Source organism: Hakea prostrata, chromosome 1, assembly GCF_041222555.1.
Source record: "Hakea prostrata isolate BN-2017 chromosome 1, UWA_Hpros_2, whole genome shotgun sequence".
Classification (NCBI taxonomy): Eukaryota; Viridiplantae; Streptophyta; class Magnoliopsida; order Proteales; family Proteaceae; genus Hakea; species Hakea prostrata.
Genome location: NC_142600.1, coordinates 78,467,117 through 78,489,518, shown reverse-complemented (window position 1 = coordinate 78,489,518; position 22,402 = coordinate 78,467,117). Strand labels below are relative to the sequence as shown.

The following is a 22,402-nucleotide window of genomic DNA, read 5'->3' as shown; positions in this document are numbered from 1 at the left end:
ATAATAAAACTGAATGAAATTTGAAAATTAAAAAGTTAACGATTAAGATTAAGACTTAAGAGTTAAAAGTTATCAATTAAGACTTTTAAATTTTAAAATAATAAAACTAAATGAAATTTGAAAATTAAAAAGTTAAAACTTAAAACTTAAACCGTTAGATGTGTTAACACTCAACTCTCAACTACTCAAACTCAAGTCTCAACGTGTCAAACACCGAAATTCATGGATCATTAATTACATTTAAACAATACCAAAAAAAATTAATTACATTTAATATTTTAATTTTATTTATGTAAAAGACTAACGGGTTGACGGGGGCCGCACATGGGTTGGCCGCGGCCAGCCCGAAAACCGTTCGGGCTGAGGATCCTCAGCCCAATTACGGCCCATTAAGGATCGGTTCGGGCCGGTTCGGGCTATAATAGGTCGGTTCGGTCCGATTTTAACGGTTTTGGTTGAAAATTGACACCCCTATACACATCTGAACACCAGTTTGACATAAATGGTAAAATCAATTAATTGTACTCTATTATTTACTTCTATAATTATAATTAACATAAACATTTTATTGCAAAGTAATGAGTTACTAAAAATTCAAAACTATAATCGAGTTCATTTGAGGTTGAACGACAAAAGCTGATCATTAGTTCACGAGCTATCCTAATAGTCTTGTAAAACAATATTGCCTCATCAAGGTCAAGCATAGATCTTTTGATTTCTAAGAGAACTGCAACATTTGGTAGGATAAAGAAAATACCCTTTTTTTTAATTTTTATAAAGGGATCAGAAAATACCCTTGAATTAATGCCAATGACAAACATATGGATTTACAAAGAGAGATATGAAGGCGGTTCACAATTACGGATCAACAGCGATCTTAATACCTCAAATCTTAACACCAGATCATCAGAAACAAAACCCAAAACGACATAGCATAATAGATGCAAGTTACAAGAGTTGGTTAATACCTTCACTTGTTCTTCACAAGCGTCGGAACCGTAAGCAGACGGTTGATAACGAAAAAGAAAGCAAAGATGAAAGAGTTTAAAATATTATAGAAAATCCAAAACCAATCGCCAAGTCTCGGTGATACACATATAGAGAGGAATAGATCAAAAAAGAAATCTGTTTTCACAACCGCAGATCCTCTCCTAAAAAGGGGAAAAAATGGAAACAAGGGAAGAAGAGGACGTCTCTTTTGCTGATCGTGGAGGAGAATCGTCATGCGCTTCGATTTCAGTAGAAGACGTCCTGTTCAAACGGAGGAGAGAATCGTGGAAGATTAGGGAAAAAGAGAGATCAGAGATTAGAGAGCTTGGTTTTGATTATGTCGAATCTCGTTCGCATGCCTTCAAGCTTCTTCTTCCTTCTTGCTTCTTCTTCTCTTCTTGTTCTTCTCCTTTTTCAAGCTTGTTCTTCTTCTTCTTCGGTTTTGAGTCTGAAATCTTCTGTGGAATGAACAACGTCGTTTTGGTTTTTCAAATGATTTTGAAAACGTATAACCGAGCGGTTCGTAAGCGGTCCAGCGGTTCATACGAGTAAACCGCGCGGTTTCACGCAAAACCACTTTTTTCACTTGAAATTAGAATAACGGCTGCGATCTGTTGATTATTGATCCAACGGTTAACAAGATCGTCGACGGAAGCAAAATCGCTTTACTTCTATGACACGCAATCTCTCCAAATCCCAAGTTTCCAACCCATCTCACGCTACTTCTTTCCTTTTTAAAAAACGTGATATGTCAGAGATATTTTGCACAATCCATTCCCATCTCTCATCTCACGCAGAGCGTCGACTTCAAAGCGGTGGTTCTTCTTCTTCACTTCCTTTGCGTTTGGGATAATCGGGTTTCAGGCGGTGGTTCCTGGTTCCTCTACGGTGAAATCGGGTTTAGGCGGTGGTTCCTGGTTCCTTCACGCGCGGTTAGTGGAGAAGCAGAAGCAAAACAGATTGAACGATTGAAAACAGATTTGAACGCATATTTTGCATCTTCTTCTTTTTTTTCTTTAGTCTTCTAGTGTCGATTTTGGCCTGAGTTTTCGCCGATTTTGAGGGATTTTTCGACCATTTTTTGTAATTTCGATTTCGATGTAAGCTTCGGTTCGGTGAAACTGTATTTTTCTTTTATTTAAGAGTTTTTAATTGATTTGTACCTAAAGAACCCATGTGGGTTTGGTTGGTTTTTTGTAGATTAGAACAAGTGAACAACTGAGGAAGAAGAATCTGTTCAAGAACTTCCCACCCAACCCTTTTCACCACCGTAGTTTTCTCTTCTTTTCCCTCTTTTTGCGCAGAGTGATAGTTAGATCCTAAGCAGAGAACTGAAGAAATGACTAAAGATGAAGACTTTAAGCTTCTCAAGATCCAGGTTTCTGCCTGAGTTTTGAAGCTCTCTGTTTTTGTACGATCACAAAAAAAATTTGCTTGTTGTTTCTGTTTGGGTATTTGTACAGAGAAAATTGAAGGTACCTACTCAACTGCATTTTCTATACCTCCTTTTCCCTCCATTTACTGGGTTTTGCCGGAAACTTTGAGAACCCATTATACGTGTTTGTCTACTTCGGCTAGGAGCTATTGGTCTGTTTACTACAGGTCTGGATCTCAGTCTATGAACTGGGTTTGCCAACAAATTTTGGGGAATCTAAGAGCATTCTATGGTCTTTAATACACAAACCCGAAGTAGAAATATTAGGATTAGGAATTTTATTTGTTCCTTGGAATCGATAGGAGTAAGAATCTTTGCAAAACTGTTCTTTTCTTCTTCCTCTTTCCTTCTGTTTTTTCTTGAATTATATCCCTTTTCTTTAGGCTACGGTGGTGGGTATTTGTGTATAAGGTGATGTGTATTGAGTGGTATTTGTTCACTGCCATGGCCGTCCCTGTGGAGCTCACCAATCAAGATCGTGAAGAAGCTCGGTCGAGGCTGTTCTCTCCGTCAAGATCGTGAAGAAGCTCGGTCGACGCTGTTCTCTCCGTCAAGATCATGAAGAAGGTCGACGGTACTGTTGATGACACAGAGCTTGTTAAAGGTTTGGTTTTTGATCTCAGAATGATCGGATTTCGGGATGATCAAGAAAATCAAGGCTATGTAATGTTTTGCTGATTCAAAAGAGTATTTTGAGGGATGCCACGGATCTGTCTTTGTGTTCCCAAGCTCCATCTTTGGTTGGGATGAGTTTTTTCAGTTTTCAGGGCTCAAGCGGGCTAAAATCGTCACTCAGAAGTGAGTATTTTCGAATTTTGGTGGTTTAAGTTTGAAGGTGATTGACTACAGGGGTTCGAAATTTGGTGGTTTAAGTTTGAAGGTGGTGTTGGGTTTTGGGTTCCGGCGGTCTTGAAGGTGGTTTTGTAGGTGTTCCGGCGGTGTTGTAGGTGTTCCGGCGGTGTTGTAGGGGTTCCGGCGGTGTTGTGGGGGTGCCGGCAGTGTTGAAGGGGTGCCGGCGATGTTGGGCGCCGCGATGTTGGGGGCGACGGGCGTGTTGGGGTTTAGGTGGGGGGGGGGGGGGGGGGTAGGGTATGAGGTGGCTTAGGGTATGAGGTGGCGTAGGGTATGAGGTGGCTTAGGGTATGAGGTGGTGTAGGGTATGAGGTGGCTTAGGGTGTGAGGTGGCGTAGGGTGTGAGGTGGTGTAGGGTATGAGGTGGCGTAGGGTATGAGGTGGCTTTGGGTATGAGGTGGCGTAGGGTATGAGGTGGCTTAGGGTATGAGGTGGCCTAGGGTGTGAGGTGGCTTAGGGTATGAGGTGGCGAATAGTTATTATAGTTTCATATGTATTATGTGATTGACTTATTATAAATACAATAATATGGTTTCAATATGAGATCATGGACTTCACTCAAGTTAACAGTTCATCATTTGAGGTAAACACTTTTGGTCAATTTTCTGAGTACGTGGGTGAACGGTGGTGTTAAAATTGAAATTCCATTCTAAAACTTAAGAGGTTCTCCCATATTTGATTTTTTAGGTGAATCCTTAGCTCAACTGGGAGAGCACCTAGATATTATCTAGGGGATGATGGTTCGATTCCATCAGGATTTGGTATATAGAATATTTATTTGTAATCTGTGCTGAAACAAGTCTAAATGCAATGTGTGTTCAAATATGAATTTATATTGTATATGGTCCAAACTAAACGTGAATAACTTGTATTTTTTCAATTGAAACAATTGTATTAGCCATTTTGATGTACATTGACCATTAGTAATTATTCTAATATTTTTATTTTAAAGAATAATTAATGTTGCCCCTTGTATGCCCCCCTCATTTTTAATGGTGTTAAGTGGTTGTTACCAACTGAGATTTCTCATAATAGTTTATAGGCAATGATTTTAACCTTGATTTTCTCCATCCAGTTTTTCATAATCAACATACGTTCAATGTACTTGTTGGGCTCGTAGAACATTGAACTCCAACTACTACTTAAACCTAATTCATTAGATATTGATTTTGAATTCCTCTACTTTTTACATAAATAAATCAGTTTTTTTTTTCGTACAATCACTATTAAGAATGTACACATATTTAATTTTTTTTTATTCTTGACATAAGTTATAGGAAATGTGATATCTGTTGAAAATGTAACTTTCTATCTCCCTCTCTCAGTTTTTATTTTTATTAAATTTGGGTTTTGTTGTTGAAGGAGGGGTTCAGTTGGTTCATACTTGTAGGCCAACAATGTACAATATATGGAAAAGGCGGCTTCCAACTTGATTCGTCCCTTACAAGTGTAATGAACAATATGTTATCCTAACCGTTAAATCTGATTTTATAAATATGGTGAAATCTAGACCGTCAGCGGGGTTTTAGGGTTTCACATCCTCCGCATCACTTGCATTTATAGGGTTAGGGTCTTAGTTGAATAACTGTCGCGACGGCACAACCGGTGTTGTTATCGCTGTTGCTCACTGCCATGGCCGTCGATGTGCTCACTGCCATGGCCGCACTGTGGAGCTCACCGATCGCGATTCGCTTGTCAAGTCCGGTAGTTGGTACTCAACTCTTATGTCTCCTCTTCTACCATGGCCGTGCCTGTGGAGCTCACGCTGTTCTCTCCGTCGTGGACCCTGCGAAACCCGATCTCCGTGACGTCAAGATCGTGAAGAAGCTCGGCGGTACTGTTGATGGCACAGAGGTTGTTAAAGGTTGTTGGCCTAACTCGTATCGAGAATGATAAGCTTGGTGTGGTGCTCCTCTATCTTCAGATCTGAGGAACAAGTACAACGTGAGGTCGATTCAAAACCCATTCTGAGGAATAGAACGTTGCCGTTATCGTATCGGGTAGCAGAAGAGAGTCTTCACCGCTCCGTCGAGTGTTCGTGGTGTGCTTCTCCTCTATCTTCAGATCTGAGGAACAAGTACAAAGTGAGGTCGATTTCTGTGAGGAAGGACGACGAAGTGCAGGTGGTGAGAGGAACTTATAGGGGCAGAGAAGGTAAGGTAGTTCAGGTTTACCGTTGCAAATGGGTCATCCATGTAGAGCGCATCACCCGTGAGAAGGTTAATGGATCCACCGATGAAGGAGAGATTTGCGATCCTTGTCTAGGTTGAGCTTTGTGCAACATGGGTTTAAATCTCTCCTTGTCTAGCTTGAGCTTTGTGATGGTGACTTTCGAGGGGTTTCATCTTGTGCCTCCCTGTATTCGTGTTTGTTTCTGGAGTCCTGAATCTTCTATTTAATTGTATCTATGATTGAGATTCCGTTAGTGTGCTCTTCTCTTGGTGTTACTAGGTTCAGTTCTTAGCCTCAGATCCACCAATTCAATCGATCTGAAACTTTCAGCAAAGATTCCTTCCCATGAGACTTAGAACTCGACTTTCTTTTCAGGCCTTTCAAGTAGCTCAATTCTGATCAAATGCTTTTCTCTTAAATCTGGGCTTCATTTCTGTTCTGGTACTGTTTTAGCTTCTTTAACCAGTATTACATTAGCGGCCTTGGAGAAATGACTAAAGATGAAGACTTTAAGCTCCTCAAGATCCAGGTTTCTCTCTCTTCTGCCTGACTTTTGAAGCTCTCTGTTTTTTTAAGACCGCTAAGGTGGGCGGTGGTTTTATCCTGACTGAAAATTTGCTTCTTGTTTGTGTTTGGGTATTTTTCAAGGTGAACATAGATTGTGATGGATGCAAGCAGAAAGTGAAGAAAGTGCTTCAGAAAATTGAAGGTCCAAGCGTGTGAAGGAGTCTGAAGTGACCGAGGCAACTGGAGATGGAAATGAAACGATTGGTTTCGACCCAACTGATTTGCATGGCAGCTCTTCGATGCCAACGTTTGAACAGCCTGAGAGAATCGTCAGCAGTTGCACTATCCTAATCTCTCACTACTTCATTCTGGCCAGCAAGCTTATCAGATCAATCAACGCAAACCCAGTTACCTGATCAGGATTCGCCTCATGTCCAAAACTCGTTGTTGGATACTCCCCCCTCACTTCTTAATTCCACCCAGGAATCAGAGTTACTTTCTTGATGATACGGTGAAGACTCCACCTGCTATGGAGAACAATGGGAGTTCTGGTGGATGCGAACACCTACTGTACTGCGTTGAAGGTGGTGTTGGGTGTTGGTTTTTGGGGTTTCCGGCGGCCGGATTTGGTTTTTGGGGTTTCCGGCTGCCGGCGGTGTTGGGGTTCCGGCGGCGGGGTGGGGGTGCCGCCGGAGGGTATGGGGTGCCGGCGGCGGGGTTGGGGTGCCGGCGGGTATGAGGTGGGGTTAGGGCATGAGGTGGCGTTTAGGGTATGAGGTGGCGTTTAGGGTATGAGGTGGCGTTTAGGGCATGAGGTGGCGTTTAGGGCATGAGGTGGCGTTTAGGGCATAGGGACAGAGGGGCGTTAGGGTATGAGGTGGCGTTAGGGTATGAGGTGGCGTTAGGGTATGAGGTGGCGAGGGATGAGGTGGCGTAGGGATGAGGTGCAATTAGGGTATGAGGTGGTGTTAGGGTATGAGGTGGCGTTTAGGGTATGAGGTGGTGTTAGGGTATGAGGTGGCGTTAGGGTATGAGGTGGCGTTAGGGCATGAGGTGGCGTTTAGGGTATGAGGTGGCGTTAGGGCATGAGGTGGCGTTAGGGTATGAGGTGGCGTTAGGGTATGAGGTGGCGTTAGTCTCATTGTTTCATATGTATTATGTAATTGACTTACTATAAATACAATTATATTGTTTCAATATGAGATCATGGACTTCACTCAAGTTAACTGTTCATCATATGTATTAGAATTTTAAAACGGCTATCTTCGGTGATCTTATGGACATTATTCACTTAATTTCTTTAATTTGTTAGAATTTGCCATCACTATACACAATAAACGACCAAATGAGGACTAGAATGACCAAATCACATTATAAATAAATATATTCTGTTACAATTTCAAAACAAGATCACCACCCCACCTATCAAGTATCAATGATCAATACAAGGTGAAAAAAGCAACGTAAATGGAAAACTTAGATGAAAAAAGCAACGTCATTTACATTAGGATGTGCCAATTAATCAATCTTAGTCCTATATAATTTTCTACATTAGCCAAGTAAATCTTTAATTTTAAGCTATGAAGTTTCAACTTAGACATGGTAAGCAATGCTGAAGTTAACCGAAATTTGCAGTTAATACATCAGGCCTCCATTCTCCAACCATATAAATTTACAGGTATCATACATGGAAAGCATGAGGCAGCTTCTTCGAATGGTAGTTGTTGACTTGTGATGTGCAAAAGATGCCAAATCAGTGAGAGAAGCACACAGTAATGAGATTTTGGGTGGATGAGCTGATTGAGTCTTCAACATTAAAACCTATTAATTTTAACCCAATGACTTCTAGAAATGGAAAGACCTGTGAAAGCTAGCTCTCAAGCTGAATTCTAAGTCTCTCTCCATATTTTAAATCTCTCTCAATATTGTTGGATATCAAGTCTTCACAAAATTCTTTTTTCACCCACAACCAAAACTGAAATGATTTCAGAACCTTATTACCAAAAAAAAAAATGATTTGAGAACCCCCACCAAGAAGGAAAAAAATTGAAATAATTCACTCTAATCAGCATCAAAGATGACCTTAAATTACCATCAACACTATCTCTGAAAGCGAGATCAGAAGATTATGAAGAGCCACATGCATCAACCCTGTTGTCCTTGTATGGAATCTAATAATGGTGACCCTGTTTGCTCCTTACTTGAAATAAATCCAAACACTTGAAAAAAGCCTTTGGTGAGAACATGTCTGAAATTCTTTTCAAACAGAGTATTTCTAATAACAGATGTGCTTGCACATGTAATAGAAGGCCACCCATTTTTTTCTCCTTATAAATGAATGTTGGCTTCCCAGTCTCAGTTTGTCTCACCATGGTTCATCCCTAGCTTCCCAGCTTTCCTCTTCTCTAGCTAGACACCAACATTTATGTGTTTCTTCTACAAAAAGATACCTGCTGTTGATGTACATAAAAAGGAAACCTCCTTCCAATGGGAAAAATGTGAGTTGTTTTAAAGTTGCACCTAAAGAATTTCTCTAGACAGGAACTAAAGTTTCTCAATGGAAGGTATATTACCTCCATACGGTCCATGGAAGATTTTCATAAACCAATGGGTGAACCATAGGTTAACTCTCATTCTAAGGCAATACCAAAGAACAGATAAACCAACCATAAATTAGAAATACTCTGTTATCATGCATTATAGATACAATAAAAGAATTTTTGTAGAATTGAATTCAATCAACCCTAGCTCCAAAACATAGCCCAACATTTATGTTTACTCTATTCCCAACTGTAGAACCATCATATTAAGCTCTAATCCCATAACCACAGGGTTTTAAAACCCAAACTTTACTGTTGGTTCATTCGAATAGGATCCTGAAGGTAAACCCTATAAGAAGCTATCACATAACCTGCAGATAAATATGAACAATAAATATGAAGAGTAGCTGCAATTAAGAAAGCACATCTACATTTCCTACTTTTTCAGATTTCGTTATGAGGCATCTAACTACAAAAAAGAGGTTTGCTGCATTTGCTATCATTTCATTTAAGCTTGGTTTATATAGAGGGCATGAGATCACTTAATTTTTTCACATGACTGAAGCAACGTGTATTTGGGATTTCCTACAGGCTCCCACGAATTTCCAAAAAAGCCATGTTTTATTTAGTTTGTAATAGCTTTTGAGATTGTAATAAGGAGTGAGGTTTAGGCCTAAGGTCTCACTACTTAGATTCCCAAGAACACTACAGAATTTTCAGAATTACTTTTTGCAATGCTATTAGCTGCTATTGTCTTCTTCTCCATCATGTGAGACCTTAGTTTAGTGAGTCATATCTAAACTAGAGGGATTGACTGGAGCAATTGATTCCCTGATGGTGTATACCCAGGAGATTTAAAACACCACTGCCCCAAAAACCTTTTTGTTGAATATCAGTTTCTCCATAAACCATGATGTAATTAATCGCCACTACTAGCCCATCCAACCATCAATTTTTCCAACAAGAATTTTAATCACAGGGACACTAGCCATTAGAGTTCCTTCAGTCGATCTCTCTTTAGAAAAACCCAATTTTCACTGAAAACCCTAAAATCAAGAACCCACTTCCACCATCAAAATTGAACATAATCTGGATAAGCCATTCTCCAGCCCCCATACTCAAGCCAAGTTTCCCAACTTCAGGGAGCGCCCTAAAGATTCCTTCAAAAAATTATCATTTTACTTATATACATAGACATAATGTTATAGAAATCCATATAAAGAGAAAATCTCTCTCTTAGGTGTTGTTTCTCGATCTTTAACCGTGTACTTTACATTGAAATGAAAATGAAATCACATAGAGTGCAAAATATGGTAGAACATTTCTCTCTATCCCTCCTTATAGTGATTTCCTACGTAATCTCTTAAAATTAAACCACCTAGAATTACACCATTTGTAAGTTTTTTCGTTGCATTTAATGAATATTTTTTCTCAGTACAATTAAAAAAAAAAAAAAAATTGGTTCTCTCCCATTGTTCTCATTTGAGAATGGGTCCAGCAAAGTGAGCTTCGCAAGATACAAGGGTTTATGAGTTCCGTTGTCCCATTGAGGCATTACATCGAACACTTGTATTGCTAACAAGTAACAAACAACATTAGAAGATACAAATGTATCTTTTTAATTTGTTTTTGATTAAGCAGCAAAACCATTGAATGCGAAGATCGAGAATGAACAACAGAGAGAAAACTAACAATACACTTAATAGAAAAGAAAGAAGGTTCAATATGTTTAATGAAAATAGGAAGAAAAGTAATCGTTAGTAACCAAAAGAAGAAAATGATACCTACCTGATTTGCATCCGCAATCCGGTTCTGGGTGTAGTGAGAGCAAAGAAGAGGAAGAAGAGGAAGGGGAAAAAAAGGAGGGGTGGATGGATTGGAAAAACTTAACCAACGAAAAATGCTTACCATCCATCAATATTGAACTGATTGAAATCTTTTATCCACCATTTCTTTATCCTTATAATCTTGGTCGAGCAGTTCTACTATTTCGGAGAAAGAAGGTCCGATCGGTGCAACCTGTCCAACAAAAACGTTAATGTTTTCGTCGATTTGAAGGACAGAGTAGGTATACCAAATGTAGAACACTGTAAAAGTAAAGCTAATAATGGTTAATCTAGTAATTTTACCTACATTTAACCTCTTAAAAGTGAACAAACGGTTGAGATCGTTTGGATTTTGATCCAACGGCCCGCTGGACTGAAGCAAAATCGCTAAACTTAACTCTCTCACAACCCTAAATGCTAAATACCCAAATCGAACCCTTTAAACCCTAAACTCATCTCACGATTCTCACCTCGCGCCGCTTCGAACCCTTTGTCGTTCTTTACTTGTTCGTTAACTCCTGCACCAAAGAGTTGATGGAGGCCTTCAGGCTGGCGCTGATGCGAGCATGATCGGTGAGTATGGTGTCGGTTTTTACTCGGCTTACCTAGTTGCGGAGAAAGTCATTGTGACCACGAAGCACAAAAATCCCTTTAACTCACAACCCTAAATGCCAAATCCCCAGTCGAAACACTCATCCAGAACCCTTTCTTAGCCGAAACTCATCTCACCTCGTCGCTTCGAAGAATCAGAGGACAGAGATAGGTTCTGCACTTCCTCGTTCTATACTTGTTCGTCCTTTGGAGCGGATTAGAATCGAAACCCTTTCTTAGCCGACTTCTTGGTGTTCCTGGTGCGGAGGGAAGAGAAGAGGACAAGAGATTTGTTTGCTCGTCCCTTCAAGGAAGAAGGGTTACATCGCTTTCACTCCAATCACCTTGATATCAACGTTAATGGAGTCATTCATAAGGGTTTGCCTCACAAGTTCTACCAGGAAGTTACATGCTGGAACTACCCCATTAATCATCTGAAGAAAGTGGTTGGTCCAAAAGGAAAGGATGCTGATCAGATGGTCAATGACTTCTCTGCGGTTTGTGCACCATCAGAATTTCAGGGACAGGAATATGTAGTGGATGTGGAAGTGAAAATGGCTCGTGTCACACCAACAGTTTGTATTCGGGTGATTGTGGATCTTTCCGGTGCCTGGACGAGGAGTTGGGGGATATTGCATTTGTCAGAGGAGATATTGCTCGTGTCACACCAACAGCTACTATATGGTCGAAACCACCTGAGGCATTGGAAACAGAGAGAAAGAAAACAAGAGAAGAAGAAGTGGTTGTCAAAGAAGCATCGGTTAATCGTGGTTGAGTACGAGAAAGAAATTCCTTTACACCCCAAAGCTTCATCCCAAGAATCAGGTCTTTCGTGGCGACAAATTTTCCGGTGAGGCAAAGGAGGAACCCGAAGAAGAAAAAGATGGGATTTTCATGGCTTGTTTCTCTGTTTACCCTCTCTTTTCTCTCTCGTTTGGCTTTTGGGGGTTGGCGATTGAACCTTTGCTTCTCTTTTGTTCGTTGTGGTTATGTCTCCATATTCGGTGCTGAGTGAAGAGAAGAGGAGAAGAGATTTTTTTGGTCGTCCCTTCAAGGAAGAAGTGTTACATCGACTTCTTTTGCTTATCTTTAAGGGAGGACAAGCAGCCTCTGTTGCTTTTCTTTAAGGGAGGGAATATGGACGAGATGAGGCGTTGATAAGAACGCCGGAGGAACTACTGAGAAACCAGGCCATCATCGATGGCGGCACCAACACCAACACTTTACCAAGCTGGAAGCTTTACGAGAACCCATTCTATTATATTCCCCCACAGCGTGCGACAAAAGCAACAGTGAACGGCAGCAACTTGTACAACGACGAAGGCGTCACCACCGTATCCACCTCCCACTATCGGGTCGCAAGATAGCTGCTTCTCTCTGGGATCTCAGCTTCTTCACATCCAATATTATGGATTCCGAATTGATAAACGTTGGGGCACACGGAACGTCACCAAACGAGGCATCGGTTGAAGTTAACAAGCGGTGTAGACCGTCTCTGTTTCTGTCACTCTTACTCTCCTCTCATGGTTTTCTCCAACGACCCAAGGTAGTTCCTTTCTTAAATTTCAAAACCCACAAGTACATTGATAGAATCGTAAGATTTTGATTCTTTCCTTTTATACATGATTGATTAATATATTTCCATTTCTAGTACCTGGATTTCATTCATTGTACCACCGCTGATGCCCTTTGATAGGTCGGTGAGTCTTCTCAATGTCGGTTAAGGAGCAGCTCTTTGTTTCTTCTTCTCCTACTTGTCTATCTTTTCTGTTGTCAAGGTTTTTTACATGCTTTTACCTGCAAGAGAAGTCCGAAAAGGTTTCGATGCGTTTGAGATCAAAACGGATATATTCTGGAGTTTAAAGGTGGTGTTGGGTTTTGGGTTCCGGCGGTCTTGAAGGTGGTTTTGTAGGGGTTCCGGCGGTGTTGTAGGGGTGCCGGCGGTGATGGTGGGGTTCCGGCGGTGTTGGTGGGGTTCCGGCGGTGTTGTAGGGGTGCCGGCGGTGATAGTGGGGTTCCGGCGTTAGGTGTTGAGGTGGTGTTAGGGTGAGGTGGGTAGTGAGGTGGCGTAGGGTATGAGGTGGGTTAGGGTATGAGGTGGGTTAGGGTATGAGGTGGCATAGGGTATGAGGTGGGTTAGGGTATGTGGTGGCGTAGGGTACGAGGTGGCGTAGGGTACGAGGTGGCATTAGGGTACGAGGTGGCATTAGGGTATGAGGTGGCATTAGGGTATGAGGTGGCGTTTAGGGTATGAGGTGGCATATAGTTATTATAGTTTCATATGTATTATGTGATTGACTTACTATAAATACAATAATATGGTTTCAATATGAGATGATGGACTTCACTCAAGTTAACAGTTCATCATTTGAGTTAAACACTTTTGGTCAATTTTCTGAGTACGTGGGTGAACGGTGGTGTTAAAATTGAAATTCCATTATAAAACTTAAGAGGTTCTCCCATATTTGATTTTTCGGTGAATCCTTAGCTCAACTGGGAGAGCACCTAGATATTATCTAGGGGATGATGGTTCGATTCCATCAGGATTTGGTATATAGAATATTTATTTGTAATCTGTCTTTGAAACAAGTCTAAAAGCATTCAACTATTATTGTTAGACTTAGGTGAATGATATAAAGAAAGTTTAGCTATATGTGTAGGTTGAGTTTTAGCCGGAAAAAAAATATATATGGAGGAGAAGAAGAAGAGTGAAGTTGGATTTGGGAATTTGAAATTTTAGGATGTGGGTTCGGCTCATAATTAGGTTGGGTCGGTTATAATTCATTTGAACCGGATTGGGTTAAGCTACAAATCGATAGTTGCTCATGGGATGTGAAGTGGAATGTATTTGCACGTGGATTTGGCCCGGAAGAGAGAAAGTTAAATGTAAATTCATTCAAATTTAAGTTCATTGGGAGACGTTTCATTTCACTTTAATTTGGAGACGTTGAAGTTATGTTTCACGGGGGAAAACACATTAGGATTTCGTATACACTAATTAGAAGTGTTGCCGCCGCTTCGTCCCCATCTTTTTCAGATCTTTTCATTTTCTATTCTTATTCTTGTTTAAGGGTATCCTCATCCGAAAATTTTCTTACTAGAAAATATCCCTATCCGTTCAATAAATCATTCAGATAATAGAGAATCGGATCGAATAATGTCCGATTAGGATTTATCCGATTGTAATATATGATTTAATAATCCTAAACCGTGTTGCCAAAAAAAAAAAAAAAAAAAAACCAAACCTAAATCGGAAAACCTTGTTGAAATCCACCACAAGGCTAAATCGGTAATTTTAATATGTAAGTACTTATAAGTTATAACCATGGAATTATTATAAAAAAAACACTAAACCTAAACGGCTAAACATGAGTATAGATTTGAAAAGTCAATATTGTTTTATTATTTGATTATTTTATATTTAACGTTTTGCAAGAAGATGTCAGGTAGGGGTGTCAAATTTCAAACCCAGACCGTTAAAACCGGACCGAACCAGCCTGTTATAGCCCGAACCGATCCTTAATGGGCCGTAATTGGGCTGAGGGTCCTCAGCCCGAACGGTTTCGGGCTGGCCCGGCCCAGCCCGTCAGTCCGTTAGTCTTTTACATAAATAAAATTAAAATATTAAATGTAATTTTTTTTTTGTATTGTTTAAATGTAATTAATGATCCATGAATTTCGGTGTATGAGACGTTGAGAATCGAGTTTGAGAGTTGTTAATACGTTTAACGGTTTAAGTTTTAAATTTAACTTTTTAAATTATAAATTTCATTTAGTTTTATTATTATAAAATTTAAAAGTCTTAATTGATAAGTCTTGACTCTTAAGTCTTAATCTTAATTGTTAACTTTTGAATTTATAAATTTCATTTAGTTTTATTATTTTAAGATATAAAAGTCTTAATTGATAACTCTTAACTCTTAACTCTTAATCGTTAACTTTTTAATTTTCAAATTTCATTTAGTTTTATTATTTTAAAATTTAAAAGTCTTAATTGACAACTCTTAACTCTTAAGTCTTTACAAAAAAAAAAACTCTTAAGTGGTTTGGATCAAGCTAATTATTCCCAACTTTTCAGCGAAGTTTCCACCGTATTTTGGTCATTAGGGGCATTTTGGGGTATTTTGGTTAGTCATTTTGGGCATTCAGGGGTATTTTAGTCAGTCATTTTGGGCATTTAGGGGTATTTTGGTCAGTCATTTAGGGTTTAGGGTTTAGATTTCTATTTATCATGATCAGTGGCAACATCTACCAAAAAAAACAACAAAAAAAAAAAATCAGTGGCAACAGGAATTTTTGGATATAGAAATCATATTGAACTCATCCTTGGCAAGCAACCTATTTGGAAATGGGAATCTTATCAAATCTGGAATTTTTATTGGGGCTCAAGGAATTCTGGTTTATGGATCCAAGCTACCTGAGAGACTTTAGAGTTCTAGTTTAACTGGAAACCTAGATTCTATCTCTTTGAGATTCCTATCTGTAGCTACATGTGATGAAAAAGGGATTCCTATTTCTATTCATTGAGCTAATGGAAGTTTAGTAAATATTTCTCACATAGAAGTTCTGTGAGGTAAGGCCTCTGTGAAATTCAAGTTGTCATTAGTTAATAGGAAGAACCTAATGGACTTCTGACTAGCTTAATGTTAAGACTGGTTAGAAGTTTTGGAGCTTTAAGTAACAAGGGCTTAATCTTCCCATGAAATGCCTGACAACAAGCACATGATGTTGTGAGGGGTCCAGCTACCTATTCTATCTTCCCTTCAATCTCTTCTCCTCCGTCAATTTCTATTTACAATTAAATCCCTAGTTTTTTATGGCACACCGTTGGATTGCCCTTTTGTAAACGTGGCAATATCTCCAGGGTCGGCAGCAGCAGGAGTTTAAGTTTGGTGACGATTTGAAAATTAAACCCAATGAAATAAAAATCGTAACTCAAGTCACATAAAAGCACAATGAAGAATTAAGGGTGACGATTTTTTTACGCTTTATCGGACGGTTCGCTGAACAGTCGAGAGAGAAGCTTCTGTTAAATAGGGTTAGAGTTTAAGTTTGGTCTCAACAGGTTCGTCAGTAGCCGGCGGTCGGAGGAGAGAGAGAGAGAGGGAGAGAGAGAGAGAGGGGAAGAACGGTGTTTGGATTGGTGCGTGCTAATCACTTCGTCTCCTTTTGTCGTTCCTGGTGCGGAGTGAAGAGAAGAGGACAAGATGCCGGCAGGTGATGGTATGAGATCTCGAAGTAGAGATTTGTTTGTTCGTCCCTTCAAGGAAGAAGGGTTACATCGCTTTGACTACTTACCCGAGGACCTTTAGGATTTGTGATTACGTTGATATGAAGGTTGATGGAGTGATTCATAAGGGTTTGCCTCACAAGATCTACCATGGCGGCAGTGGCAAGGTCTGGAACGTCACCAAACGAGCCATCGGTGTTGAAGTTAACAAGCAGGTGCGAATGAGCACAGATCTCTCATCTGATCTGGTTTTCCTTTCGGTTGAGGGTTTTTTTTCGCTTCTTTCTTTATTTTCAAGCATCTTGTTGGGCACGCCTTTTCTCTAGATTTCATCCTAGATTCAGATCTGAAAATTTTCTTTCCAGATCTGCAGTCTTCGAGTTCAGATGCTGAACTCAGGTTTTAAAAGTTGTAGTTGTTTGCTTCTTATTTTGTTTTTGTTACTGGTCTTCCCAAATATTTTACCGTACTGTCCATGATGAACTTCCTTGCAGATGATTTGATTTTTAGGGTCGCAAAATGTCTTCCTGAGGAAATGGACACTGTAAGGAATCAAAAGTGGGATGCTGCACTTGTCAATCAGTATCTCTGTGAGCTTAGAAAAGAAAAATAACGGGGAAGGAAAGAGAAGCGCCACAAAGAAGGCCAGGCTGTGCTGCTGCTGCAGCTTCTTCGAGGGTTTCGTTGTTTAGGAAGCAAGATGATGCTGGTGAAGGTATCTTTTTGCGCCAAAGATTATATCATTAGTGTTGGTGAATAGAGGAAACCGATAATGATTTTCCACATGCAGAATCCTTTGTGTATAAGGCGATGTGTTTGAGTGGTTTTAGCATTTACAAGAGAGAAACGTGAGAGGGAATGCATAATTCATGGAAAAGATGGTTTTGGGGTTCCGGTTGCAGGCTGCCGGCTTCTTGGGTTGTGCTTCCGGCGCCATGAAGGTGGTTTTGGGGTTCCGGCGGTCTTGAAGGTGGTGTAGTAGGTTTTCCGGCGGTGTTGCAGGTGTGCCGGCGATGTTGGTGCCGCCGGCAAATTTAGGGCTGCCGGCGGTGGTGGGGGTGTGCCGGCGATGTTGGGGGTGTGCCGGCGGTGTTGGGGGTGTGCCGGCGGTGTTGCAGGTGGCTTAGGGTATGGGGTGGCGTAGGGTATGGGGTGGCGTAGGGTATGGGGTGGCGTAGGGTATGAGGTGGTTTAGGGTATTAAGGTTTAGGGTATGAGGTGGCTTAGGGTATGAGGTGGCGTAGGGTATGAGGTGGGTTAGGGAAATTTTTTTGTTGTATTTATTTTCAAAATATACAATTTTTCTTGACATAATTCTACCTGTTTTTGCAGTCTACTCAAAATGGAAACCAGCTGAACTTAACATGTCAACCCAATGGAAGGACCAAGAGTTACACATTGTCAAATGCATCGGAGTCTCAGATGAAGACGTTGTATTTGCAATTATGTAGTTGATGTTATTAATATATGTGCGGTTTATGCCTTTTTTTCTACCATCGTATGTGGTTTATTGTGTAAATCTTGGGAGTTGGAGTAATACTATCTGCATTTTCTTCAAATTGATCTCTCAAGTATTTCAGTAAAAGTAGTTCACTGTGTTCAATTGTCTTTCCATGCTTTAGGGTTTAGGGTATATGCTGTCGTTCAACATTTCGAGGTTCAATCACTTCTTTTTCAAGCATCTTCCACCTTTCAAAGGACGAAGTAGGATCTTTACTGCCAATACCAAATTGAAGGGAGTTTAACTTAGTCAATGAACATATAAATCTTGTTAGTGAGACTATTAACATTTCACCTTCAACTTCAAACAAGGATTATCGTGTTTCCATATATTTTTTTTAATTAAATAGTTACATTTATGATAGCCTTAAGCTTGCGTAGATAAAGCAGCAACAGTGCAGGAAAAAAAAGAAGCAAAAAGCCCCCATCTGCTTAAGTTGAGGTTCACTCCGGTTCAAGTGCTGGACACAAGGGTTATAGGATCAGATCTCTAGAAACTCTTCATTGGAATTCCATAATGACACCAGTGAGTTAAATAGATACAAACATAACAGTCTGTTGGTTGATCCTTGGCACCATTTGGGCGTGCTCTACAACATCCTAGGTCCTCGCCAGCTCTATGGTTCCCTTATTTCCAAGGCCATTATTACACTAGTGAGTTAAATAGATACAAACATAACTGTCTCTTGCTTGATCCTTGGCACCATTTGGGCATGGTCTACAACATCCTAGGTTGTCGCCAGCTCTACGGTTCCCATATTTCCAAGGCCAGGATGCTCTCTTTGTTCATCTCTAACGTTACTTGGTCCCCTCCCTCCCCCTCTCCCCGGGTCTCACATAGATTTGGTCCTTCCTGTCAACACCCCCCCTCCCCACCAAAAAAAAACTGCAGGACTGCACCCTCTGGCTCCTTTCTCTGCTCAAAGGTTTTCTCCCCCTGACAAGTTCAAAATACAAGATAAGAAAACAAAGTAGCAGCAGGACTCAACATAACTTCTGAAAGATACCAATCAGCGACTTAAATTACAGAAACAAAATTACCGATGCAGGTGAGAATTAATCAGCTTACCATTTTGAGTGTTCTTAGTAAGCAACCTCCCTAAAAATGATATTGCAAGGAAAAGTTCCTGTAGAAAAACAATAATCATTAGACATAAATTAGTAATACAACCAATATGAAGCTAACGAACCAACAAATTCACCCATAAAGTGATAAGTTTTCTTTTCGTGGTTGTGAAGAGGACTTAATGATGAGCAAGGTAGACATGAAACTAGCTAGTCTATAGACAAACACTATATATTGGCAGGAAACTGCTGTTATGTTTATACAACTATTTCAGAAGCCCTATACTGCTATATTTACTTGGCAGGGTACTATTCTACTGCTAGACCACTGGTGCAGGGACAGTGGCACTTAGCTTGATAAGTTTATCCATCTTTGACTCAATTCTAGAGGCAACGGTTAGATAACTTCCAGAGCTTCAGAACCCAAAGCCTCCAAATTAGAGGGTTCATTCATCCACGTTCAGGATTCAGTGATTACTGTCTTTGTTCCTTTTGTCTGAGTAATAAATGGCTTTCTACTTCCTTTGTTGTTGTTTACATGCATGTTGTTTGTATTGCTAACAAGTAACAAACAACATTAGAAGATACAAATGTATCTTTTTAATTTGTTTTTGATTAAGCAGCAAAACCATTGAATGCGAAGCTCGAGAATGAACAACAGATAGAAAACTAACAAAACACTTAATAGAAAAGAAAGAAGGTTCAATATGTTTAATGAAAATAGGAAGAAAAGTAATCGTTAGTAACCAAAAGAAGAAAATGATACCTACCTGATTTGCATGAGCAATCCGGTTCTGGGTGTAGTGAGAGCAAAGAAGAGGAAGAAGAAGAAGAGGAAGGGGAAAAAAAGGAGGGGTGGATGGATTGGAACAAAGTTAACCAACAAAGGAAAAATTGAAAACGAAAAATGCTTACCATCCATCAATACTGAACTGATTGAAATCTTTTATCCACCATTTATTTATCCACCATTTCTTTATCCTTATAATCTTGGTCGAGCAGTTCTACTATTTCGGAGAAAGAAGGTCCGATCGGTGCAACCTGTTCAACAAAAACGTTAATGTTTTCGTCGATTTGAAGGACAGAGTAGGTATACCAAATGTAGAACACTGTAAAAGTAAAGCTAATAATGGTTAATCTAGTAATTTTCCCTACATTTAACCTCTTAAAAGTGAACAAACGGTTGAGATCGTTTGGATTTTGATCCAACGGCCCGCTGGACTGAAGCAAAATCGGTAAACTTAAGTCTCTCACAACCCTAAATGCTAAATACCCAAATCGAACCCTTTAAACCCTAAACTCATCTCACGATTCTCACCTCGCGCCGCTTCGAACCCTTTGTCGTTCTTTACTTGTTCGTTAACTCCTGCACCAAAGAGTTGATGGAGGCCTTCAGGCTGGCGCTGATGCGAGCATGATCGGTCAATTTGGTGTCGGTTTTTACTCGGCTTACCTAGTTGCGGAGAAAGTGATTGTGACCACCAATCACAATGAGGAGGAGGAGACGAAATCCAAGAAGAAGAAGGTGAAGGAGGTTTTGGGTTTCCGGCGGTATTGGGTTCCCTCTTTTTGCGCAGAGTGATATGAATTCCCAGAATTTAAAGAAAAGTGCCGGAATCTCATCTCTCGCATGGGTAGAGGTCGTAGACGTTCTGCGGATTTCAAGTACGATCCTTTGAGTTACGCTCTCAATTTCGATGAAGGAGTTGACGATGATGATCGAAACGAAGAATTACCTCTCAGGAACTTTACTGCCAGACTTCCTGCTTCACCTCCGAAATTGGCGCCTGTGAGTGCCATCACTGCTTTTAGTTAGAGATTGATATGTGTTTCTTGATTTCTCTTCTTTTCCCCTCTTTCTGTTTTGTCTCTCTGTTCCTCGTTCAATATTGTATAGACCTTTGATCCTAAGCAGAGAAGTGAAGAAATGAGTAAAGATGAAGACTTTAAGCTTCTGCAGATCCAGTCTCTCTTCTGCCTGAGTTTTGAAGCTCGTACGATAATGTTGTGGTTTGGTTTTCGATGTTCTAGGGTTTGATCGCCAAGCTTTTGAACAAGTTATATTGGGTTTCACCGTAGATATAGTAGAGCGGAGAAATGGAAGAAACAGAAGAAGCTTGATGCAGTAAGTTCTTCTAACTTTGCTTTTGTTTTGTTTTTTCTTTTTCTGTTTCTTGCTGTGTCTAGCATTGTTTGTGTTTTGTAAATTTGTTTTTCTGTTTCTTGTTGTGTTTTTTTTATTATAGGGTTCTGATTGCAATTGTTGAAGGTTTCTATTCGGATTTCAGAAAGTTTAAAGAAGGGAAAGATGAATTTTTCTCATCTTTTACTTGCTGTATATGATGGCATCGTTAACCTATTTTCCTTCTTGTTTGTGTTTGGGTATTTGTACAGACTTGTGTTCTAAAGGTGAACATAGATTGTGATGGATGCAAGCAGAAAGTGAAGAAACTGCTCAGAAAATTGAAGGTCCAAGCGTGTGAACAACTGGAGATGGAAATGAAACGATTGGTTTCGACCCAACCGATTTGCATGGCAGCTCTTCGATGCCAACGTTTGAACGACTGAGATAATCGTCACCAGTTGCACTATCCTAATCTCTCACTACTTCATTACGGGCGGCAAGCTTATCGGATCAATCAACGCAAAACCCGATTACACGATCGGGATTCGCCTCATGTCCAAAAAACTCGTTGTTGGATACTCCCCCCTCACTTCTTAATTCCACCCGGGAATCGAGTTACTTTCTTGATGATACGGTGAAGATGGGTATCTTGACTCCACTGCTATGGAGAACGGTGGGAGTTCGGGTAGCAACTGCAATGGGAGTTACGGCGACAATGCAATGAAGGCTATCTTGATAATGGGTTTCTGGTGGATGCGAACACCTACTCTACTGCGTTGAAGGTGGTGTTGGGTGTTGGTTTTTGGGGTTTCAGGCGGCCGGATTTGGTTATTGGGGTTTCCGGCGGCCGGATTTTGGTTTTTGGGGTTTCCGGCGGCCGGATTTGGTTTTTGGGGTTTCCGGCGGCGGTGTTGTGGGTGCCCGGGCGGGGGGTGGCCGTGCCGGAGGGTATGGGGTGCCGCCGGAGGGGTTGGGGTGCCGGCGGGTATGAGGTGGCGTTAGGGCATGAGGTGGCGTTTAGGGCATGAGGTGGCGTTTAGGGCATGAGGTGGCATTAGGGCATGAGGTGGCGTTAGGGCATGAGGTGGCGTTAGGGTATGAGGTGGTGTTTAGGGTATGAGGTGGTGTTAGGGTATGAGGTGGCGTTTAGGGTATGAGGTGGTGTTAGGGTATGAGGTGGCGTTTAGGGTATGAGGTGGCGTATAGTCTCATAGTTTCATATGTAATTGACTTACTATAAATACAATTATATGGTTTGTATATGAGATCATGGACATCCCTCAAGTTAACAGTTCATCATTTGAGGTAAAGAGTTTTGGTATTTAATGTTGTTCTATTTTATCTTTCTTACTTCTTTGGATCATGCATTATGGCATAATGTTGTCCTAATTTACCCAAAAAAATGTTTTCCAAAAACATTATGTAAATATGAATATTTATATTCAATTTTCCACTGACTTCCCTACATCAAGTCAAATAGTCAATCTTGGGATGATGAAAAGACGGTTTTGTCTCATCTAACAAAAAAGTGCCCCCCACATGGGAGAAATCCGTCTACCGACATTAATG

General features: G+C 40.4%; 1 long non-coding RNA gene across 1 annotated transcript; it reads left to right on the top strand.

The window, feature by feature from the left end:
* Nucleotides 1–16,114: 16,114 nt before the first annotated feature.
* On the top strand, nt 16,115–17,577 carry LOC149030278 (uncharacterized). The gene is made up of 3 exons (XR_016172938.1): nt 16,115–16,358; nt 16,638–16,858; nt 17,476–17,577. It is a non-coding gene; the product is annotated as an uncharacterized LOC149030278 (long non-coding RNA).
* The last annotated feature ends 4,825 nt before the right edge of the window (nt 17,578–22,402 follow it).